General features: G+C 39.5%; 1 pseudogene; it reads left to right on the top strand.

Annotated features, from left to right (window-relative positions):
* Positions 1-1,772: 1,772 nt before the first annotated feature.
* LOC101591157 lies at positions 1,773-2,404 on the top strand (annotated as a pseudogene).
* The last annotated feature ends 12,939 nt before the right edge of the window (positions 2,405-15,343 follow it).

The raw sequence follows: 15,343 nt of genomic DNA, 5'->3' as shown, positions 1-15,343 counted from the left end.
TGTAAAAAAAAAATCACGTATCATATATGATAAATGTCATATATTTGTTTTATTTACTATCAGAAATCGAACACAGGACCTTGCACTTGCCAGACAGGCACTGCATCACTGAGCTATATTCCTGGTCCAAGAAATGTCGTATATTCTTTGTATAAAGAATAATACACTTTCAAATGACTGCATAGGTAAAACAAATGTGATTGGCAAAAACTGTAGTTGTGGGTAAATTTTCTGAGGCCAGTGGGGGACAATTTGGGGATCATCTGATTCATTTTAATAACTGTCTGTGGACCTGGGGATGGTGGCACATGCCTGTGACACTGCGACTGGGAGGCTGAGTCAGGAGGATCACTATGAATTCAAGGCCAGCCTGGGCTACATAGACCCTGTCTCAAAAACCAAAGCAGGGGATAATGGCCCAGGGAACACATAATAGGCACTATGCTAGGTGCCAGGTAGACTATGCAGGGGAAAACAGACTCACTCCCTGTTCTCCTGGAGCTTAGAGTCTGGTGGGGGAAACATGACTAACACATAAATGCCATAATAAATATTTCACTGATGCCTGGAAGGCAAGCAACTACTTTCCATGAGAACCAAAGCCTGGAGAATCTCATTCAGGGCTGGGCAGCCAGCAAATAGCTACTTTTCACATTGTTAAACAGACTCATCCACCTGTCAAACCAGAGATTTCCTTGTGTACTTTTTGAGAGTTGAATAATTATTTAAGCATCCACGCGAATTAAATATTGTATCAAGATTTGGTGGCCCGAGAATTTTTAAATCTCCAGCTTTGACACATGAGTCAAAAACTTTTCATGCTCAGCACCCTGACCCACATAATAAATCAATGCAATTTGTAAGTCTTTTGGAGATTTAAAGACCAAATTCCTTAAAATCTTCCTGACACAATGCTCTATAGAAGTGTAAGCCCATTGCCTTACTTCTGCAAACTCCTTAGAACTCGCCGCCAGAGTCAGCTCAGGCCCTGAACATTTGCTTTTGCAAAAGGGTTCAGTTTGGGAAACGTGTTGCTTTTTTGTACGTGTGGTTTCCATGCTGTGGTAACCCATATGTCAAACTATCCCTCCCTCTGATTGCCACAGAACTCCAATACGATATTTATCACAGACTTTTGGGGGGAAGATTTGAGAGGAGATGGGGTGAAGAAGTTTATGTCAATTAGGATATAACTGCTGTAATAACCCTGTTGCAATAATTTAACAATACAATTAAATCTCCAACTTATGAACATTCAAGTTGTAAACTTTCACGGATAGGAGCAGGCGTTGCATTTGAGTTGTTTGTGCCGTACATTGTATATTTCCATCAAAGGTACGTAAGGCTCACTTTGTTGGACTTATGAATGAATCCACCTTATGAACATTTTCCCAGAATGGAACTCATTTGTAAGCTGGAGACTTACTGTATCAAGAAAGGATTACTTCTGGGGTCCTTCTGGTGTTGCCGGAGCGAATTGATTCGGGAGTTGAAGGGGGCTCCAAAGGTGGGAAGCGAAGTCTGGCTCTCTGTTCCCCATCAGTGTGCGTTTTGTGCCCGTTCTTCTGTCATACAAAAAAAGAAATACTCTAGGGGCTGGGGAGATGGCTCAGTGGAATAAGCACTTCCCTGGCAAGTACAAGGGCCTGAGTTCAATCCCTGGTTCCACCAAAAAAAAAAAAAAAAAAGGAGTGCAGCAAATGAAGATTCCTCTGCATTTAGCACTGCTTTTTTTTTTTTTTTTTTTTTTTTTTACTGTAGCTGGCTTTTGAATGAGGATGACAATGGAAGAGATGAAGAATGAAGCTGAGACTAGTTCCATGGTTTTTATGCTCCTCTATGCAGTCACGAATCCTGTGTTTAATGAGTTAGAAGGAGTAAATTTGTCTGCAGCTCAAACACTGAGAGCCGCTTTCATTAAGGCTGAAAAAGAAAATCCAGGTCTCACACATGACATCATTATGAAAATTTTAGAGAAAAAAAGTATAGAAGTGAACTTCACAGAGTCTTTGTATGGCGGCTGATGACATAGAAGAGGATGTGATTGAAGGACCAGAGCCAGAATTCCAGGACCTAAAGGAAAAAGCACGAGCACTTAAACAAATTCCCAGTGAGATCCCAGAGGAGATCAATGACAGAGTGAGGTTTCTGCAGACAATCAAGGGTACAGCTAGTGCAATAAGAGAACTTTTTGGTGCCGTGAATAATGTCTTCAAGCAATACCAACACCAGAACCGCAGGGCACTTGGACACCAAAAGAGAGAATTTGTAAAGTACTCCAAAAGTTTCAGTGATACTCTGAAAACATATTTTAAGGATGGCAAGGCAATAAATGTGTTCATGTGTCAACCGACTAATGGGTCAAACCAACTTGATACTTCAGACCTTCAAAACTGTGGTCTGAAAGTTGTATATGTTAAGAGATGTACTTCTCAGTGGCAGTATTCAACTGCCTTTATCTGTAAATTTTAAAGTTTGACTGTATAAATTATCAGTCCCTCCTGAAGGGATCTAATCCAGGATGTTGAATGGTATTATTGCCGTTTTACACCATATTTTTGTAAAATGTAGCTTAATCATAATCTCACACTGAAGATTTTTGTATCGCTTTTGCTATTATCATTCTTTTAAGAATTATAAGCCAAAAGAATTTATCCCTTAATGTGGTGTAAATATAGCATTCCTTAAAAGAATTGTAAATATTGGTGTTTGTTTATGACCTTTTAACTTGAAACCGATATGCTGCAAGATAATGTATTTAAACAATATTTGGCGGCAAATATTCAATAAGTGGTTTACATCTGTTAAACATTTCTTTACTTGAAAAAAGATGAATATATATATGTGTGTGTATATATATATATACACATAAATATGATCAAAAAACCAAGAGAACTTGGTATAATATCTAAAGAACTTCTAATGAGAGCTTATTAGTGATTTATGAAATAATAAAGCAACAGGAATTTCTACATTTTGTCCTTAATTACTTTGGAGAAAAAGTAGTCAATGAAAATATTTTTGTTAGTTATTGCCTACAAGATACTGAATGTTTTTCCGTTACTTCCAATCTGCTTTAAAAGACTTCTGAGAAAGTGATGGCAATTCATACTGTCTTCCCACTATAATGCCATTTTGAACTGTGTAACTATAGATTTAACTCTCAAGAAATTGTTCTGGCACACTGGGCCCTAATATGCTTTGCACATTTCCCCGCACACCCCTAATAGCTGCAATTAATAGTAATTTAAAGCTATACTGATAGTTGGTTTGAAATTGTCGTGAGTGTTAATATCATACACACTCTTTCAATGTGTACAATTTTGTTTCATGATAGAGGAGCTTTGAGGAAATTACATATTGAGCATTCATGTGAAGGGATTTCATTTTTCTATTATAAAATAAAGGAAAAAAATCAGAATTTATCTTTTTTAAAAAAGAGAAAGGATTCCTTCTTACTTGTATCATGTCAGATGAGGTCAGGAGAAGCCTGACCTCTAGAGCTGTTCCCAGGCCAAGGGCCCTGGACTCCTCCATTTGCTCCTCTGTCTTCATCCTGCTGGCGAAGGAAGAGCGCATTAAGATACTGGGGGAATGGCATTGGCCAGGTCTCGTGGTGGCGCCCCGACTTCTGCTCGCATCCCATTGGCTAGAACTAGTGACATGACACTACCTAACTGTGATGAAAGCTGAGAAATTTATTCAAGCTTTGAGACCAGAAGGAAAAAAAATAAGGACTTTCGCAACTTATCTCTGCCACAGAATTGATTCTGTAACAATACAACAACAAAATTTAAAACTATGTCTTAGTTTAAAGAGATTCCTTGGCCTTCTCATTAGTAGAAATTTTTTAATATGATCATCAAATTCATGCCGATGTTTTTTTTCCTCTATGCTACACCTTTTTGTTTTTTTCTCTTCCTAATGCCAACACTCCTGTCAGTTTTTTCTAACAGTGCTCTGAATTCTCTCCTTATCTTGTGTCTCAAAGGATCTTGAGAGTTTCACTGACCACCTAAACATTGTACTGGAGAACAAAGACCACCTTTCAGGAGGGAATAGTTCTCCAGAACATCAACTTGAGGCTCTCTGAGGCCTCTATAACTCATACGTCTGTGCTTCTGAAATTGACGCAATTGTGTATTTGGAACTCTGAGGCCTGTGACTGGAAGTACTGGAAGCTTCAAGATAAAAATAATCGGGCAGCACAAAACACTCCCCAAGGGGCCAGGCTCTGCTTTTATTTTCATTTTGGGAAATTTTATAGTTATGTATTATTAAGTAGAACATCTGGCTATGGTCTGGGTCGATGGGGCACACTATATGTTCTTTCCTTCTCACCGTTGACTAGGACAGTGGGAGGGCCACTGTCACTCTTGCAAGCTTGAGCAAGTGTCCCATTACTTTTTTCCTTTGTGCATTTCTCTGTGGAGAGAGAGGAACTTTTCCTAGGGGCCTGTGAAACGGCAAGCTTCTTAGAGCACTTAGTTGTTGGATGTATTTGTGGCTGCGGGGCAACAGAAGCAGGGATGGGAAAGACAGCGACAACATCTGAAGTCTGCCGAGCCATCTGGCATTGGGAGAACTTGCCCAACTTGCTTCCTGAAGGTTTTGATAATATTTATAAATAATTCACAACACAAAGCCTTCAAGAGTAGCTTGTAGGAAGCCCCTGCTCTTTCAAGCTGTTGAGAACAGGCTGCAAGTCCTCAGCTACTCTTCCCCACCCCCCACCAAAGAGTGCCAGCTTCGAATGGAAAGGAAACACTCGTAGCTCCACTTCCTTTAAGGCACAAGCAACTCTAAAAAAAGAACTAATGTGAACAGAAAGTCTCACAGAAACAGTTGTAGCTATTGTTTGCAAAGTGCTGAGGAAGCAGAGCAGTAGTATTAACAGAAATCATTTTGAGAGTACAGCAAGCAAAGAGAATTGCAAATTAGAAAACACATTAGTGTGCCCAGTAGGATCTCTCTCATTGCGTGCATGCAGAGATGTTTGTTTGTTTCCTGTGTTCTGCAGGTGAAATTGTCTTTATTTTGTAACATAAGCATTGCCAACACGTTTCTTTTCTTCTTACACCCAGGGACTTCTATCTGAGTTTCAGAGGCCTTGTTTTGAAAGAGATGATCTATGTTGTTTTGAAGCTGAATGATCAGCCACCGCAGGACATAGCTTTTTTTTTTTTTTTAAAGTGAGATTGCTCACAAGGTTAGATTCATAATTAATGAGGCTGATTACATCCATAAAATCTACACATCATTTTTGTGTTTTCCACAGTTATAAATCTTTACAATCAAAAGGTTCAGTACTCTATCAGAGTCTCTTGTCTATTTTTTTATTTTCATTTTTTAATGTATTCAGTACAGGGTCTACAGGGTCTCACTACACAGCTGGGGCTTATAGTGATCGTCCTGTTTTCAGCCTTCCAAAGGCTGGGATTACAGGTGTGTGCCACCACACCCAGTATCAATCGCCATCTCAGGTCACCCTGGGGGCGAGGCCCACACAGCAGACGGGGATCCCCCAGCCCCTGTATCTGCCTAAGCAGGTTCTTTAATCTGCTGAGCTACCTGGCCGGTCCTCTCTTGTCTAGTACATTTTTGACTCACTTGGGATCCTAGCCAAAGATACTTCTTGCTTTCTTTTCTGTAAAATAGGTATCACATTCTATAAAAATAACTCAAATGAACTGTGTTGAAGTTGGTTACGCTCATCAGATCTAGCGCATAAAACTGCTGACTTTTTGTTTGTTGTTTCAATTTGGAGTTAATATTAAAAATCAGTTGTCTTCACCATCTATTCCCATCAAGAAAATGACTTTCATATTAAACTGATAAAGATTAGTCTGGTGAAGGAACAAGATATAACTCATTTTGGGGGGACGTTTTGAAGTCGCTGCACTTGATGTTGATTTCAGTTTGACAAACATTAAGACAAAAGCCTCATGCAGCTCAGGGCCTGTGATCTGTGATGTGCAGTACCATATTCAAGTACACATCACATTGCAGTGCAATAGCCTAATTCTGTGCATCCAGTCTGTGGGGAATATCCAAATGCTGTAAGAATAACTAGAGAAACAGGAAGGCAAGTGGGCAGGTTCCAGGTGTCCAAAGTGACACTGCCTGGGTCATAGAATAACTGGATTGTCCATTGTTAGCTATCCACTGGCTCTACAAATAATTTTAAAAACTTAAATTATTATATTTAATTAATATTTACATTGGTAAAGTTTACTTTTTTGTGGTCAAATTCTATGAGCTTTAACAAATGCTTATTACCATGACTACAACCAAAATGTACAACAGTTCCCAGGGCTCCAGAAGTTCCCTTGTGTTATTTATCCTTTTGTACCCCAAATCTGCCCTCTACCCTCAATCCAGGAAACCACTAATCTGTTCTCTATCACACTCTAGTTTTGTAGTTTTAGAATATCTTATGAATGGAAATAGTACGAGAAGTGAGTTCTATGCCTTCCTACAGTACACTGGAGACTCACCTCTGCTGCTGAGTGTTTGTTGCTCAAAGTTGCTGAGTATCATTCCATTATAGACTACTGCATGACTTGCTTATGTGTTACTCAAGCCAGAGATAATTGGGCTCTTCCCAGGCTTGGGTGAACATGAATGAAGCTGCTATAATCATTCATGTAGACCTCATTGTATGCACATGTTTCCATGTCCCTTGAGTACATATCTAGGAGTGAGGTACCTGAGAACTTTGAAAAGCATCCTCCCTCCACAGAATGACAATTCTTGGCTAAGGGGGCTTTGACTGTGCACTCCCTATAGTGTGTGTCAGGTGTGACTTCGTAACGAGTAAGATTTGGCCTTTTGAGTGGGGAAATGTCTTGGGAGTAGAAGTGATGATTGCGAAACATTATGCAAGTCCTAATGCCCTGAATTGCACACTTCGCAAGTGTGTGCTTTTCTTTCTTTCATTCTTTTTTTTTTTTCCAAAATAATTTTAGCAAAGAGACAGTTTCAAAACCGATTAGTAGGACAGTTTTGATAATTAATACATTGCATATTGTTGTTTTCTTAGCGGTTGTTCATTGTACAAGGTGCAGACATGATATCCTGCCCACAAACACTATTAGTACAAATCTTTCTATTCATTGAATTAAGAGAAAGTAGTTGTATATCTATTCTGTTTTGAATATACAGATACAAAATGGTCCTTCATTTGTATCACCTTTTTTTTTTTTTGGTTTAGTTTTGTCAGAGATGGGTATTCCATTGTCATTTAAGTATTGTAGGTGCTTTAATTCAGCAAAATATTCCAATATAATCCAGTAGTCCATAATAGTAGTGGGTTATTCATAGGACTGGCAATGTAAGAAGTTGTTGACTTGAGCCTTTTACAGCTCAGCATATTAATATGGCTTTATTTTATATACCTCATTTTTATACTTTTCTGCTGGATGGTTAAGACCAAGATAAAGCAAGACCTATATAACAAGAAATGTAACTTTTGTATTTGACAAGGTCAGTCAAATACCCTCAAGATTTACCCTTAAACCCTGTATGGCAGTTGGTAGATCTTTTGTCGGTGTCAGCCATGTGGACGAGTCATGGGCATTGCCTGAGCAATTTGCTCTCTGTGAAAGCCTGAGAGAATATTTTCTCTGCATGTGACTCTCCTCAGAAGTGTATGCTTTTCTAAGGGTTGCCTTAAGTCATATTTATTTTATCTCAGTTAAACAACAATAACAACAACAACTAAACTAAAGCAAACAAAATACTCTCAGGAAATTTTGGTATTTGTTAAAAGATGCCAGAGTCTTTGTCTAATCTCCTGTGAATCTGTAGCAAAATGAATTTTTCTTAGAAAATTTGGGGAATTTAAAAAAAAAAGTTTTGGTAGTTAGCAAGTAACCCTGCAGCATAATGGCCTGTGGAAGTTGCTCTGGGTTTAAAGCCAGAATTCTGAGGTCATCGTCCTTGCTTTTGTCTAATTAGAGCTGTGAGAGGTTGCGAGGGTCCGAGCCCAGGTCCTCCTGACTGGCACAGTGTGGTTATACATGTATGCATCCCATACTGTTTTCATATGTGTTTCCTAGCAGCAAGTTTTCACAAAGAAAGGTAGCCAGGATTCTATAAAAAGTCTATCAAATGTGCTTTTGGCTCACTTTGGAAGCCTTCTGTTTTCACTTCTGTAAGATGCATATCAGAGCTTGTACATAAAAATTGCTACTTATTTGAGTTTTAATTTGAGGTTAATCCTAAAAATCAGTTGTTGAATTCCATGTCTTACCTTTTCTATTCTTCAATATTGATCTTATTAATATTAATGTGATAAGGAGATAAATATAACTCCTTTTTAAAGAAAGTTCTAGAGTCACAAGAAGACTATCAAGAAAGACCAGCTCTGGAGCCTGTTGAGACAGTTTTCAGAATGATTTTGGAAGCTGATGTGGTGGAACATGCCTATAACCCCAGTATTCAGAGCTGAGGTAGGAGGATTGCTGAGAATTTGAGGCCAGCCCAGGCTGCCTAATGAGTCTAGGCTGCCTACTGAGTTCAAAACCAGCCTGAACTTCATAGTGAGACTGTCTCAAACAAACAAACAAAACAAACAAGCAAACAAACATTTGGGATGCTCAGGATTGCATGACTATCAATTCACATCCCTCTGGGGTTTTGACTCTTTTTTTTTTTTTTTTGCCAGAAGAGATACATGACTTATTGCAACATTTGAAGAGCTCAGAGCTAATTCACTAGCTCAGATATGTTAGGGAAGACTTTATGTGCATAATGTTAACTATGTAAGAGCATGGTCAAGCCTCCAGAGGTGAGGAAAGCAAGCTAGCTGTCCCAGTGAAACAGGGTGGTGAAGTCAAGAGAGTGCAATGATGTCTGGGATCTTAGCTTTGGGCTTAATTTATTTTTCAGTACTGAAGATTGAACCCAGGGCTTCTGTACTGAGCTATGCCTGCCACACCCCTACCGCTGCCCTCTTTTATCTTTTGGGATAGGGTCTTGTTCCACTGTTAAGTTATCCAAGCTGGGTTTATATTTGCAGTCTCCATGCCCCAGGCTTCTGAGTGCCACACGACAGGCACCTGCCACTATGCCTGGTTGTAGACTTGAGTTTTAAAGACTGAAGCAGAAGCTCGGAGAGAAACAGAGGCAAGAGAGCCAGAGTGCTGGTTGGGACTCTATGACTTCCAGGGTCCATTCAATTCTTCCTCCCAGCTGTGCACCCGAAACACTTCTATGTTGTTACATTCTGTTTTTGTCCCTTTCATATTACTTAAACTTCTATCCTCTTGTCAAGGCACAGGATCCTTACACATGAATAGTTTCTTCTGGGATTTGTACTGTATGTTCCTCACTGCTTTGTGGAGAGCAAGTAAGCTGAAAGAAGACGGTAGCTGGAAGTTTGAAGTTGAGCTCTTTCTAGATTTTTCCTAAGTTAGCATGTCTTTGGGATACAGGAGCACTTCCTCAGAGCAGGTGTCATCCCAAGCCCTGCACATTTCTCATAATACAGCGTCTTGGAATCTGAAGAAGACATAGTTTGGATTTCTTGCAGCTAGTGCCTGAGGACCCTGGTCTAGTATCCTGGGGAATATTTTCTCTTTTGTTTTCCCTCCCTGGAGTGAAAATCTTTTCAGTAAGATTAGTCTCCATATTGCTGAGTTTTAGGTATTGGTCTTCTCTACTGACTTGGCCATTTCCCCACTAGGTTTCAGGAGCTGGACTGCAAAAGGTGGCTAGGTAGACAGAACTGTGCTTAAAGCTCAGAGGTGGTCGGTCGTGGAGGAAGGGTGTTGTGTACGGTGTTGGGGACAGGAAAGGAGAAGTGCATCCCCTTGGCTGCTTAGACTGCATCTGTACATGAGCAGGAAGAGGAAGCTACCACCCACCACTCGTGCTTCATCTTCCCACTTTCCCCTGCTTTTTCAGACTTTCTGAGAACTAGGAGAGTTTACACAGACTTGACCATAGGACTAATGGAAAAGTGAACTTGTCAGGAGATACTTCATTTTGGCCTTTTAATTTCTATTTCTGGACCTCTTTCCCTAGAACCTGGGACCCTTGGGGAGTCCCCGAGTGGAGAGCTTGGGCTGTCTTCCCTGCTAGAACTTTCTGTAGTAGGCCATTTCTGATCACTTCTCTTTTCTCACGTTAACTTTTCCTGTCCTCAGTCCTTCTTTCAGGGCTGGTGTAAGATTGGAACTTGGGTGCGGACAGTGACACAGTTTTAACATATTGGTCCTCTCTGTTTCTGGGATATTCTCTCCTCACTAGTGTCTGAAGGATTTAGGAGGACAGAATGTAAGGAAATATGGTAGAGCTGATAGCAAATACTTGCTATGAATTTCATGCATTAAGAAATTTACCTGACTTATTGGTCTTATATACACAACCCAAAATTCCACAGTATAACATAGAATCATAGAGTTAGCATAGTGCTCATTCATCTGTTCACCCATCCGGTAAATAATTATGGGGCTTTCCTGTGTGCATGCCCTATCTGAGACATTGTGCTCTATGCTGGGAAGGAAAGGAGAAGAAATGCAGACAAAGAAGATAAATAACGAACTCAAAGTGGCTGTTGTCTGGAATTTTATTGAGAGGGGGAAGAGATAGAGAGAGAGAGAGAGAGAGAGAGAGAGAGAGAGAGAGAGAGAGAGAGAGAAAACGAACTAGATTGAGATACAGATTGGGAACCCTCAAGGAAAACAGTTCAACTACTTCATAGCCTGTAAACGACACCAAGAAACACATAATGACACCTTGGCAAATCAAATCAAACTCCAGGGCACATTTCCCAAAAGGCAGTGGCTCCCTGTATCTGCATCCCCCTTGGTTGTAATGGTGGTAAGCAGCCTGTGTTGTGTCTTAGTAACATCTCTCTTTGTGGGAATAGAGGTGTAACTGTGGACGGAAGTTTGAGCTGCATTCTATTTATAGCTTCTGGTGAGTCATTAATGTCACCTTAGCAAAGGCGAGGTCCAGAGTCAGCCTTCTATTACTCTATCAGTCAAAAACATTCTCACTGCAGTATTCTGATGAAATAAAAAGCAATCTGTAAAGCCTTCATAGCAATTTGAAAGTTGAGCCTTGTAATTGGTGTAAGATTCTCACCCTTAGACCCAATATTGCAAGGTACAATTTTCATAGGTAACTAGATAAACTACCAACATGTAGGTCTTGTGTTAATGGAAAAGAAAGCAATTCATTGGCAATCTTCCACAGACTTAACTAGCAGTTGATCCGGAAGATATATCAACTAACCTTCAAAAATATTTCCATTGCCGGAAGTCTTTGTACCCTTTGCGACTGTGCCCTGGGTGACATTTCCCCACACATATAATCGTCACACCCATGACTCTTGTTCTAGCAGAGAAGTAGTGATCAAGGTCAGACTACTCAGGAGAGACAGTAGGGCAATACTTTGAAGCAGTTATACTTTTATCAATTCGATCTGAAAAAACAATCTCTGTGGTTAAGCATGTTGAATCCTCCATGGGCATTCATAGCAGCTTGATGAAAGCTAATTACTGTGAATGCTGGAGAATCAATTGGAGATAACAGAGCAGACAGCCCTCGCTGAAATTAGTTCCAGGGAGTTATTCATCATCTATATGTTTTGGCAGAGCCTCATGATCATGTATCGCTCCATCCTTTGTTAAACACACAACATATAACAGGGCGATCAACATCCACTTCCAGCAAGAATTGGAAGCAACTGGAACTTTCATATACTTCTAATGGGACTACTGCAGATTCATACAGATGCTCTGGAAGCCACTTGGGCAGTTGTTTGGAAGTGGCATATAATGTAGCAATCTTACTCTTTGCTATTTCTCCAAGAGAAGTGAAAATACAGAGTTCTGGTTGGGGAGTGGAGTATGTATGTGGTGGATGCACAACATTCAGAGGGACACAGGTGCTCAGGCAGAGGTACCAGTGCCTGCGTGGGAAGGACCAGTCTGAGGAGCTGTTGTGGCTGAAGATGCAGCCAGTCCAGGACTTTGTGGACTGTGGTTGGGATTCTGGCTTCTATTCTGAGGATGATGAGGGGCCACTGCAATGTTTTAAGTGGAAGAGTGATGTAATCAGATGCGCCTTTTACATAGATCGGTTTGTAGTGTGGACAATGGATGGGGGAGGCAAGTATGGCTGGGGAAGGCTGTTGAATTGTCCGGGAGAATTTATGATGGGGCTTAGGTTAGGGTTGTAGTTTTGGAGATGTTTTCTTTTAATCCCTCAAATCCCCGAGAAGGTTTACAATGACTCATTTTATACAGTCATACTTCTAATGGAAACAACAGTGATGAATTGCTTTGTTTTAAATGTATTACAAAATACTCAAAATACAAAAATAATTTGTGAATCATAAAGGCAAATTATGGAACATAAAATATGTAAGCCACCTTCCTATTCTACAACTAGAATATTATTATTATGATATACTTCAATCCTAGTCTATTTTATCCTATCTATCTATCTATCTATCTATCTATCTATCTATCTACTTTTTCATGTATTTAGTACAGTCTTCAGGGTCTCACTACAAAGATCAGACTTGTAGTGATTCTCCTGTGTTCAGCCTCCCAAGTGCTGGGATTACAGGCCCACACCACCATGCCCAGTCTCAATCACTGTCTCAGTGCATGGAGGGGGACAGCATGGCACGCTGGGGATCAAATCCCAGTTCTTATGTTTGCCTAAGCAGGTGCTTTAATCCTCTGAACTATCCGTCTATCCACCTCTATTTTATTTTAACTGAATACCAAAAAGTGGAACAGTTTGCAAAGAAAAATGATTTATTCATCTCATGGCTCTTTGACGGGGAAGTCTAAGTGCAGGACACTGGCATTTGATGAAATCTTCTTGCTGTATTATGATATAGCAGAGAGGATCAGCTAATGAGATAGGACAAATGTGCAGCCTGGGATCTTTTCTTATAAACCTACTAATGCCTAAATCAGGGCCCACCCTTGTGAGGGTCCTATCCTTGCGACCTTATCTAACCTAAGCAATTAGGATTAATAATTCTAAATAATTAGGACCTCCCAAAGGTCCTACTGCCAAATACAGATAAATTTGAGGGTAGAGTTTCCAATGCGTATGTATGCGGAAAACACATTGAAACCACAGCACTTTCTCAATGCGAGACTGTTCACTCAGGTTTAGAAAAAGAATTGCAAACTGTCCTTGGAATACAGTGATATCAGGACTTTCTAGCTTGTAGGCATTAGAAGTGGCTGCCTCTGGGGGCTGTGGAAGACCCAGAAGAAGGTAGTCTGTGTAAGAGTGTGGAGGAAAGATTCCTAGGACAGGAAGGAGGTGGGATGAAAGATTACAAATGTGCTAATCTTGCAATCCTGTGCCACAGTGCCCTAAAAAGTATAAGAACATTAAAAACAAAGCTCTCAAGGGCACTTAGCCTGGAGTGTTGGTTTTTTAAAATCAAATGTGTAATGGTAACGAGGTTTGGAGTAAGTGCTTTGAGTTTTGGGACAAATGAGACGAAGCCGTGCACAGACATGTACTCACCTATATAGCAATCTCTGTGGCTTGCCTGCTTTAGTTTCTTGACATCCGGGGGCAGTGAGTAGGATAGACTGAGAAATGAGCTAGAGGTCTTGGATACAGGACAGCAGTTATGTCAATTCCATTTCTAGACGTTAGTAAAAACTCTTGTAGGCTACAGCTTGGGAAGCAAATGGCACTTGTTTTTGTGTGACCCATGAACAGTGCATATTTTTGTGCATGATGTTCAATTTAACTTTTAAAGTTGAGGCAATTATATATTTCAATGTGGTCACAAGGAACAGAAAAAATAGCTAAGAATGGATGACATGAATGTTAAAAACATTTGTGTATTCAAATGCACTGTCAAGAGAGTGAAAGACAACCCACAATATGAGAGAAAATATTTGAAAATAATATATCTGATAAGGTATTGATATCCAGGATATATAAAAATCCTTACAAGTCAATAACAACAACCCTATCAAAATATGAGTAAAATAATTGAATGGACATTTCTCTAAAGAAATACAAATGCCCTAAAACACATGAGGAAAGGCATAACATAAATAGTTACAAGAAAAAAAAATTAAAACCACAGTGACATGCCACTTCATAGTCATTAGGATGAGTATTACCAAAAAAAATCAGAAAGTGTTAGCAAGGAATGTAAAAACTGCACAGCTACTATGAAAAACAGTGTTGTAGTCCCTCAAAAACCTAATCATAGGATCACCATATGATCGTGCAATTCCAGTTTTCATTCTATATCCAAAGTAATCCAAAGTGGGAACTTACATAGATTATTTTTACACTGCTGTTTCACAATAGGAAAATTATTCACAGGAGTTCACATTAGCCATTCACATTTCTTTAGCATTACTCACAACAAGCATTATACACCTTAATTAGCATGATTTACAAGAATCAAAATATAGAAATAACTCAAGCATCAATTGCTGAATGAGTGGATAGATATAATACCGTATATGCATATAATGAAATATTATTCAGACTTAAAAAATGAAATCTAGACACATCACAACCTGGTGGAACCTTGAATACCTTATTTTAAGTGAAGTAAACCAAATACAGAAGGGCAAATATTGTCTGATTCTACTTATTTAAAGTATCAAAAACATTAGAATTTGTATAGTCTTCAACAGAGGTTGTGGGAGGGAATAATAGGGAGTTATTTTTTAATGGGTAGAGTTTGATTTTGGAAGAAAGAAGAGGTAGTTAGGTAGATAAGGGTGATGGTTATAAAATATGAATTTAGTCAATGTACCTCAATTATAAACTTAAAAGTGTCTAAAATTATAAATTTTATATATGTATCCCCTACGGCAGTAAAAAAGGAAGTACCATAGAAAGATCCCCTTTAAAAAAAATGTATTTGGTATAGGGTCTACAGAATCTCACTATGTAAATTGGACTCATAGTGATTCTCCTGTTTTCAGCCTCCCAAGTCCTGGGATTATAGGCCAGCCACCACGCTCAGTCTCAATCACCATCTCAGCGTGCCCTGGGGGTGAGGCTGGCATGGTGCTCCAGGGACCAAACCTTGAGGCCTGATCCCCGTGTCTGTCTAAGCAGGCGCTTTAACCTGCTGAGCTATCTGGCCAGCCATATCCCATGCATTTTTCTCAGTTTACTCCATGAAGAGCATCTTACTAAACTATGTAAAACATTGTACAACTATCAAATGTTACTCAGATTTACTCCACTTCACATGTACTTGTTTGTGTGGATTTTTACATTTGTAAATGACTGAAAGATAAAATGAATATTTTAAGGACACACAAAAATGATAAAAAAATTCAAATTTCAATATCCATAAATAAACTTTCATTGG

Source organism: Octodon degus, unplaced genomic scaffold (genome assembly GCF_000260255.1).
Source record: "Octodon degus isolate 3935 unplaced genomic scaffold, OctDeg1.0 scaffold00001, whole genome shotgun sequence".
Taxonomy (NCBI): domain Eukaryota; kingdom Metazoa; phylum Chordata; class Mammalia; order Rodentia; family Octodontidae; genus Octodon; species Octodon degus.
Note: the sequence above shows the minus strand (reverse complement) of the source record. Positions and strands in the feature narration are given on the sequence as shown.